Source organism: Taudactylus pleione, unplaced genomic scaffold (assembly GCF_031769625.1).
Source record: "Taudactylus pleione unplaced genomic scaffold, aTauple2 ptg001107l, whole genome shotgun sequence".
NCBI classification, from domain to species: domain Eukaryota; kingdom Metazoa; phylum Chordata; class Amphibia; order Anura; family Myobatrachidae; genus Taudactylus; species Taudactylus pleione.
The window spans coordinates 159764-170284 of NW_028285508.1; positions in this window are offsets into that span (position 1 = coordinate 159764).

The window sequence follows — 10521 nt, forward strand, 5'->3', positions numbered from 1 at the left end:
TTCCCGGGAATCTCTACTGCACATGCGCAGGTCTCCAGGAATATGGCACCCGCGTCGCGTTCCTGGGAATCTCTACTGCATATGCGCAGGTCTCGAGAATGTGGCACCTGCGCTGTGTTTCCGGGAATCTCTACTGCACATGCGCAGGTCTCGGGAATATGGCACCTGCACCGCGTTTCCGGGAATCTCTACTGCACATGCGCAGGTCTCCGGGAATATGGCACCCGCCCCGCGTTCCCGGGAATCTCTACTGCACATGCGCAGGTCTCCAGGAATATGGCACCTGCACCCGTTCCCGGGAATCTCTACTGCACATGCGCAGGTCTCCAGGAATATGGCACCTGCACCCGTTCCCGGGAATATGCCTTTAGTAAATAATATACCCTATAGAGTTAATGTAAGAGTTAAGTTTCTTCATACAGACTTACCCACCATGACAGCTGAGAAGCATCACACTACTACCGTGACAGGACATTATATGGACGCAGCCCGAGACCTCCGTCACCGCTGTACAGGAAGTATTGTTTATGCTGGCAGAGCCGACTGTTCCCACCGGGCATAATACTGAGCCGGCCAGAGAGATACTCAGCAACCCGAGCACAAGAGCCTACTGTTGGTTCAGCCCTGGCTCAGCACGGCTCACTGTGTGATTTATAGTCCCGGCCTGAGTTGAGCTCAGGCCACCTAGGGAAGAGACTCGCTGAGACTGTCCTTTGTGCCATTAATGGGTGTCTGCATCAGCCAACTATCTCTTATTTATGGTGAAACTAATACAAAAAAAAAAAGCTTTGGGGGAGATGTATCAAAGCTTGGAGAGAGATAAAGTTGCGATAGTTAAAGTACCAACCAATCAGCTCCTAACTGTCACTTCACAGGCTGTGTTTGAAAAACTACAGGAGCTTATTGGCTTCAAAATCGTGTTCTCCTCTATGGGCCTGATTCAGGTTGGATCGCAACTGCGATTACGCACGCAATCGGCCGATTGTTGAATTCTACGCATGCACCGCAGTGACTATGCAGACCTATCACAGGGTGGTTGACAGAAAGTACCATATGTGGGTGGTGACAGGGGAGTGGTCGGTGAAAACGCAGGCGTGCCAGGGCATTTGACCGCTGATACAGGAGCGTGCATAAATTAGCCACTACGATGGTGTACGCGGCTTGAGCTCTCACTGCGTGTGATGAGGTTAGTAATTTCTGAGTAAGGTCAGAGCTTGTGCGAGTGTGCGTGAGGCTGCGATGGTACTCGCTGTTACCGATGTTTTCACAGTCTTGCTAAGTATTACAGATGTGTGTAAGGTAAGGTGGGCGTCCTTATGTTAGGCTGCGACGGTATAGCGATCGCAATGGATTAGCATATCATCGCAGTCAGACTGCGTGCATAATCTCAGCCACGATCGCAGTTGCGATCCAACCTGAATCAGTCCCTATATAAGGACATGAGGGTGCATCAATGCACAGTATATGCTAATCAGTTTATAATACAGACAACACCGGATGTATTGTAAACGGACAGACTGCGAACGCGGAGCATGTATCCCCATGGTTACCAGCAGTGGATGCAGGATGGATTTAGTTGCAGAGGGGGCAATTTCAGTGGACGTTTCTGGGAGGTAACGGGGGGGGGGGGGGCCTTTACAGATGTGGGCATGTCACGGCCAGCGACTGCGACTTTTTCCACAGTTGCACTGATTTTAGCGATCATGTTCCGAAAGACATTTTGCGCCTCCATAGGGCTGGTGCAATTTCGACCTACGTACATCCGGTGGTGCGACTTTTTACGCAAAGTGGCGGATTAGTGCCACATACAGTGGGCGTCTCTGTATGAATTCAATCAGCTGCGGCAGAATCATTAAGAAGCGGTCACGTAAAAAAGTTGCAGTGGCACCGGCCTTAGGGTCTACCTCTAAATCAGACCCAATGTCTACTCCTGGTATGTGGACAAAGGAAGACATCAAAGTACAGAGACGTGTAAGCAAAGAAATTAAGTAAACGCTAAAAAAGAAAATAAGGGGTCTATGTACTAAGGGGTCAATCCGATTAGGTGCGAATTGCGAGCAGCGAGTTCGTTTCATGAAACTCAATGACTTCGCATGATTGCGCGCTCCCGAGAATTCTCCACTCCAATTAAAAATGCTTATTCGCACTACTCGCAGCGGAGGTTTGCGAATTGACTGCCAAATGCCGTGTGAGAGAAGGGCATGAAAAAGTGGACCCCCCCAAAGGATAATTTATTTAGCAAGACCGTATAGAGGGCCTGATTCAGACCCGGTCGCAAGCGCTGAGCGCTCGCAACCGGGTCGATGGTGGCCCAGAGCACATGTGCACGACGGAGCTGGCTCCGTCATTCGCATGCACGAGACCCGGATAGCGACGGACAATCCGTCACTCCGGGTCTCGCACAAAAGGGGGCGTGCTGTCGATGTTGAGTGACAGCATGCCCCCTTTGGTGGGCCGGGGGGGTGGCTGCCCAAACGGAGGCGTTCCTATGAGAACGCCTACCGTTTGGGGCCGGCCCCACTGACATCACAAGTGATGTCAGTGGAGAGATTCCGGCTCTGTTAGAGCCAAAATCTGTCTGGGGCTTGTGGCAATGAGACCCTACCACAAGGGTCTCGTCGCAAGCCCGATGGTCGCGATGGTCTTGACCATCGTGACCATCATCATGGCCACTCGATATAGCTGTGGGTGGTCACCCACAGCTATGCGAGCGGCCAGGAGGCCGTTCTAAAAAAAAAAAAAAGACTGGCCCTGATTTAGAGCGAGCGCTCTGTCAGAGCGACCGGTTCTAAATCAGGTCCAGAGGGCCTAATTCAGACCCGCTCGCGAGCGCAGGACGCTCGCAAATGGGTCGATGGAGCCCTAATGCGCATGCACACGACGGAGGGATCTCCGTCGTGCGCATGCGCGAGACCCGCATAGCGACAGCCAAGCTGTCGCTATGGGTCTTGCACCAAAGGGGGCGTGCTGTCGATGGTGACTGACAGCACGCCCACTTTGGTGGGCGTGCTGGTGGCAGGGCTGCCAGACGGAGGTATTCCCATGGGAACACCTACCGTCTGAGTCCGGCCCCACTGACATCACTAGTGATGTCAGTGGGAGTGATTTTGGCTCTGATAGAGCCAAAAGCACTCCTGGGCTTGCGGCAACGAGACCCTACCGCAGGATCTCGTCGCAAGCCCGATGGTCGCGATGGTCTTGACCATCGCGACCATCATCATGGACGCTCGCATAAGCTGTGGGTGGTAACCTACAGCTGTGCGAGCGTCCAAGAGGCCGCTCCATTTTTAGGTAGGAGGGCCCTGATTCAGAGCGAGCGCTCTGGTAAGAGCGTCCGGCTCTGAATCAGGCCCAGAGTGCTGTTTGTGGGCATAAGGAAAGTACTGAAGGTTTTTAAATGGTGTCAAATGGTTGATTTGTGCTTTTTTTTAAAATAAAAATGCAAAAAATTGTATAATCGCAAACGAATTAAAAGAAAAAAAAAATAAAGAAAAAAAAGGTGATTTTGGGGTACTTTGAGGGCACAAAATTGTAAAAAAAAAAAAAAACAATTCTTTTTACATTAAAACAATATTGTAATTACATTTGGGGTGCCTAAACTAACGAAAAAGTTGATTTTGGGGTAATTTGAGGCCATTTGTTTACCCCAAAAGATGACATGTAATTATTAAACTAATTAAGCTAATTGGAAACTTCTAAATGTCTAAATAGTGGGGGCGGGGTCCAAGGAGTGCAGCATGGTGTCCCAACATTTTAACATTGAAATAAAGATTTTCCTGTCCGTCGCTCACCCTCAGGGAGGTGCGAATGGAAATAGCGAATTCACTCTGACTGGTTCAGTGCGAGTTGCTAATTGGAGTGAAAAATAAATTCACTATGCGAATTCGAAGAGAAAATTGCAACTCGCACCTGATTGGATTGACACGTCTTGGAGAGAGATAATGTGGACGGAAATAAAGTACCAACCATTCAGCTCCTAACTGTCATTTTTCAAACACAGCCTCTAACTTGACAGGAACTGATTGGTTGGTACTTTTTCTCCGTTTATTTTATCTCTCTCCAAGGCTTAATACATAAACCCCTAAATCAGTAAAATAAGAAGTGCTATAACTACAAGCCGATGTATTTAGCTAAGCCCAGAATTATTTGTGGTTTTTGGGGAGGTTGCATAGTATATCCCTGTACTTTAAAGGGGTTTCATAAATTAACCTCAGTGGACGTGGCGGAAATTGGGCCTCATTCTGTACTTTTAGTGAGTGTGCTTTGCACCAACGTATCAAATGTCAGTATTCTTTTATAACAGGAATCAGTTTATTAGGTTACAAACGTAAAAGTTGAAGTTAATGAAGGGGGTGGTTAGAAAGTTTTAGCAGTTGCCTGTTTGCGCTATTTATATATTCAAGTCAGTGTCCCACCTACAAGTTTAGATGTGCTAGGAAATAAACTTTTTCAGGGTCCTCTTAAAAGAAGATTCTGAGACGACGTATCCCAAGAAAGAAACCTGCGGTTCTAAGGAGACAAACTCTCAGGGTGGGTACAAATTAGATGATCCTGGATCGTGGCCAACGGGAATGACCGATGTAACGATACATTGGTCACCCATACACACAGAACGATATATCGTTCAGTAGGTGAATCCAGGAGCAAGCTGTCGGTCGCCAGATCGTCAAATCTGCTGTGCAGAACAGCAGATGTGACGACGTTGCTGACGATCCGCAGGAGCGCGCAATTGCGGGTACACATTAAACGATGTGCCCGATATATTGTTCCAATTCACGTCAAAAATAAATATTGGAGGATATATCATCTAATGTGTGGTATACCCACTCTTAGGTTTAGTGCACAGTTCATTTCCTTTGAAGCATTGGAAGACTAATTTGAACTGAGAGCAGCGTGATAGTGGGCTGGATGTGCTAATGCGGTAAAACCCCCAAAAATGCAGTTTTCGGGGGTTTTATCACATTCCCCAAATGTACTCAGCAGCTTTGTCTCGATGTATAACGCCACCTTCAAGTGGCGTTACCCAATAGAAGGCTATGGGCTTCTAATCAGGACGCTCCACCTTGGAAGGGATCCAATTGGATCCCTCCCATCACCCCCCCGCGGCTTGCGACTTTCTGCGCATGCGCAGAAGAACGCCAGGGGGACTTTTGCAAAGGACAGCTCTTATCGGGAGAGTTGTCCTTTGCGATATTCTTGGTACATACCGCGGAAATCAACCGCAGTATGTACCCGAAGACAGGCGAGATATACCACATTGTGGAAGCGATGCCCAGCGGGTCTGGAGAATAGGTTAAATAAAATATATCATCCAAGTTTGCGGTAAAGACTTGGTAGAGATACTATGGTGCCATAATCTCATCATCACATATAGAGGCAACAGCTACGCATTATGCTACATGAAAAGTATGATTGCCGAGGTATCCCTAGTGGTCATTACATGAAAGTTTTTGTTGTACCCATTTTCCTAAATGCAGACAAGATTCATTATATTGTGATCTGAAACTTCCCGGAGGAGCAGAAGAGGGGAGCGACTGTTTGTAGTCCCTTCCTTTAGCCCTGTGTAGTGGATAAGGGCCCTTAACGGGCATAATTTCAACAAACCAAGAAAAGTAGATTTGTTTGGCGAATCCTTGGCATACACAAATAGGGTCTCACTTCCTAGAATGGGGCAAGGAGACCTCTAGGGCAGACTGGGGCATTTTAAGAGAGGAGGGGGGCCGGTGTGCAAGCATAGTGCGGGCCCCCTCCTCTCTCTGGCGGTGCAGTAGATTCTGGCTTAGTGCCAGAATCTACAGCGCATGTGCTGGTCTCCGGGAAAATGGTGGCCGCCATTTTCCAAGTGATTTTTGCTGCTTTGCAGCGCAACACTCTGGAGACTACAGACAGATAAGTATAAGACTATATGGGTGCAGGGTGATCGATACGCCCCTGAGGGCAGGCCTGGCCACTTTGTGGCTCTCTAGCTGTTGTGCAACTACAAGTCCCAGCATGCTTTACCAGCTCTCTAGGGGGAGTGGTACCTAAGATTACATCAATGGTTCATGCAGGTGAATAATGTGGTGAATTTTTAGCAGTTTTGTAAATGTAACTCTAGATACAGCACTTTATATTGGCTCACACAAAATGGCGTTCTCCTCTGTATACGGACATGAGGACGCATCAATGCACAATATATGCTAATCCACTCACAATACAGACAACATTAAAACCCTAATTCTTAGGCAAAGTAATGATAGTACAGGTGTAACAATGACACACATAAAGACATTGTTTACATTTTTAGTTAGTTAATTATAAATTAGATAAATGGAGTCATAGGTGGGTTTGGACTGTGACCACAAAGTACTGAATGTTACATAAAGAAATGCTGATCCACGAGGTTTATCTGTATCTGACCTACAATAGGAATCTGCCGCCCAGCACAGTTATCTATTCATTACCAGCTGTACCGTAACCTGCAGGAAGAGGGTCACTGATTACATTGATGGAAGTCATATAAAGGATGCACAGACCTCACTGCTGGTATCCACTTCATACTGGGAACTCATACTGGGATACTCCGCAGCTCTCTTTCTGTTTCCTAAGACATCAGATGCAGCAAATAGTGAGAATGCAGAAGCGATACAGATTTCTGGCTGGCGGTAACTACAAAAATACGGCAGGCGCCAAGTATCCGCTATTAAAACGAAGTGCGTTCTGACCTATTATGTTCCATTCATTGTTAGAAAGTACTATCTGCAGAATCTAGTCTAGTTTAGGCATAATTACAGAGTTACAGACCTCCCAGCTTGGACATTGCAAGGAGTTCCCACACTAGGCCAGTGTGCAGCCTCTGGCCCTGATTCAGAGCTGGACGCTCTGACAGAGCACTCGCTCTGAATTAGGCCCGTCCTTCTTGTTTTTCAGAGTGGCCAGGAAGATGGTCGCGATGGTCAAGACCATCGGGCTTGCGACGAGACCCTTGTGCAGTGGCGTCCCTCCCAGCGGTGACACCCGGTATCAATGGGGTGGTGCCGGTGGGGGGTGCAGGAGGTGCGGGCATGGGCAGTGCCGGCTCCCTCACTGACAGGAGCCGAGTGCTGCACTTAATGCTATAGTGCAGCACCCGGCTTCTGTCACTGAGGGGGAGCCTGCACCTTGGTGTCACCCCACGGCGGGTGACACCCGGGTGCGGGCCGCACCCCCCGCACCCACCTTGTGATGCCACTGCCCTTGTGGTAGGGTCTCGTTGCCGCAAGCCCCAGAGAGCTTTTGGCTCTAACAGAGCCGAAAGCACTCCCACTGACAACACTTGTGGTTGCCGGCCCCAGATGGTAGGCGTTCCCATGTGGAACGCCTCTGTCTGGGCAGCCACGCCCCCGGCCCGCCCACCAAAGGGGGCATGCTGTCACTCAACATTGACAGCACACCCCCTTTGGTACGAGACCCGGAGCAACGGATTGCCCGTCGCTATCCGGGTCTTACGCATGCGCACGACGGAGCCGGCTCCATCGTGCACATGCGCACTGGGCCACCATTGACCCGAGCGAGTCTGAATCAGGCCCTCTGTGCGTCCCCCCTTCCTCTCTCACAGGCAGATATTTGCAGTAGATTCTACCACTTGCCAGAGTCTGCTGCACCTGCGCTGGTCTCCGGGAAAATGGCAGCCGAGCCATTTTGCCAGTCATTTCATTTTGCACGTTTCCAGTGATATCTGAGGCACCGACAGAGGGGTAAGTATTGGGAATGGGTGCAGGATGGACCCAGTAGCCCATGTGCACCGCACAGCCTGCACCCATTATAGTGATCCTCCAATATTCCAGTGAGAATTTCTCCTCTATCCCTAACCCTAACCCCCCCCCCAACTGCAATGAGGGTGAGCGTAGGCAAAAACAGAACAACTGGACGCGCTCTTTCCCACCACAATAAATAGCCAATAATACAACCTAATGTGATCATAAAAGAGGGGGGGGATTCTTCCTCAAAGAGGCTTAAACATGTAACAAAATACCTTAGATAAACTATGCTCAAGCCCCGTACAAATATACTAACTGATTAACAATAGCCAAGTGATTCTCCCACCTTCCAGCCCACAGCCTTGTGGTTGAGCCTACGCCACGCTTACCCAGCCTTCTGTTCTCCTGCTAGGCTTTCCTGCCGCTGCAAGCAGTCACATCTCACATATTTGTTATGGACCCAGGGTTGGACTGGCCCACAGGGGTACAGGGGAAATCCCTGGTGGGCCCCACTGCCTGTGGGCCCACCCACCCCCCTCTTCTAAGTGTCAGGTGCCAGACCTCAAATTATAGATTGTTACTCTATTAGACGGTCAGTTACTTAGAGGAGCACTGATCAACATGGGGCTTGGTTCCATTTTATAGAAACTACACCAAGATTTGTCTAATGGTTAGTCAAGCATCTGTGGTGGCTGGCCAGACCTCCTCTGGTGGATGAACACATCCCTTAAGCAAGGGCCCCTATCACTGCATTCCCCACGGTGGACCCTTCAAGCCCCAGTCTGACACTGTATGGACCTACACAAACTTATATTTACAGTGTTATTCTGTTGATCAGTTACGTATCTCATAAGGCAGGCCTGGCCAACCTGTGGCTCCCCAGCTGCTGTAAAACTACAAGACCCAGCATGCTCTGCCAAGGTTTTACTATTAGGGAATACTAAAACTGTGGCAGGGCATGCTGGGTTGTGTAGTTTCACAAGAGCTGGAGAGCCACAGGTTGGCCAGGCCTGTCCTACGGTATGCTAAGCTCTGATCGCCACAAGGCCTTGAATACTGAGTAGTTTTAGCAAAACTTCAGCCTGTCCAAGAGAATAAACCACCCATCGCTTGTTTGCCATTTGGCACAACATGATATATTTGGGAAGTATTAACACCGTATATTAATATAATGACTGTCCTGCTTAGGGTTTGATCATGTCATCATTGCTTAGAATTGGCGAATTTAGAGATCATCGCTTCAGTGTTCAGGTATCTGCTGCAATTTCCCCTAGATACAGGGGATATGTAATATTTGGGGATACCCCGGCCCTAAAATAAGTGTTTTTTCGGGGGATATCCCGCAGTGTAATAACAATAACAACAATATGCTAATTTCTCACATTGATTGGAGGAACCTATGGGGTCAATCCATTTGGGAGCGAGTTTGTCTCATGAAACTCACAGCAAAAATGCTTGTACCCAAGAATCACGCGATCCAATAAAGTAGGCGACTTGGGAGAAGTGCATGAAAAATATGGGAAGACCACCTTGGACCCTCAAAAAGTGATAGTTGTGTTAGCAGAACCGTATAGAAGGCTGTTGTGGGCATAAGGAAAGTATCGGAGGTTTTTGAATGGTGTCAAATGGCTGATTTGTGCATTTTTTTTGTAAAAAAAAAACTTAGAAAAATTATAAAAAGCAAACTATTTTGTTTAATCTCAAACAAATTAAAAATGCAAAAACAAGTCGTAAAAAAGGTGATTTTCAGCTAATTTGAGGCCACTTTAAAAAATGTTTAAAAAAAATTTAAAAGAATGATTAAAAAAAAAAAACAATTATTTTTAAATTCAAAAATACTGTAAAAAAAGTTAATCTGGGATAATTTAAGCCCAATTTTTTTTTTAAACAACCAAAAATGACATGTACTGTAATCATTGGGCCAATTAAGCTAATTGAAAACTTCTAAATGCCTAATTAGTGCAGGGGTCATGGAACTTTTTTACCTTTTACCCCAAAATTTATTTAGATACGCCGACATTACCCCCTTGATTTGAAGGGAAGAAAATCATATAGTAGTGCCCCCATATAATGCCCCTGTAGTAGTGCCCCTGTAGTTATGCCCCTGTAGAAGTGCCCCCATAGCTATGCCCCTGTAGTAATGCCCCCATATAGGGCCCCTGTTGTAGTCCCCCATATAGGACCCTTGTAGTAGTGCCCTCATACAGGGCCCCTGTAGCAGTGCCCCCATATAATGCCCCTTTAGTAGTGCCCCCATATAATGCCCCTGTATTGCCGCTTGTACAAAGGAAAAAAAAAAAAAAACACTTACCTTAATCCCCGCTCCTGCATCCGCCGCCATCCTGTCCGCTCGGCTGCTCCTCGGAACTATGGGAGAGACGTCATGACGTCTCTCCCATAGTGCGCATGGAGAGAACCGGATGCTGGAGTTCAGAAGAGAACTCCAGCCTCCGGCTAACGCGGCGCTGCATGGAAGGCTCCGGGCGCCCGCTGGTAATAAAATCTCAGTGGGTGTCCGGCTTAGAGCCTCCCTGCAGCGCCGGGCTGGAGGTCACTGGTGCCGCACCCGGCTCCAGTGACCTCCATTCCTGGGGGTAATGGACGCACAGCCGGGCATGTAATGATTAATATGCATGCCCGGCTGTCCTTCCATTACCCCCAGGAATTTAATTTTTACCCCATTTGGGGTAATTTACCCCTGTTCCCCGACCAGTGCATTAGGGGGTCTGTCTAAGGGGTTCTGCACTGTGTCCCGACATTTTTACCTACCATCTCACATGCTCGGCTTCACTTGGCATCTCAT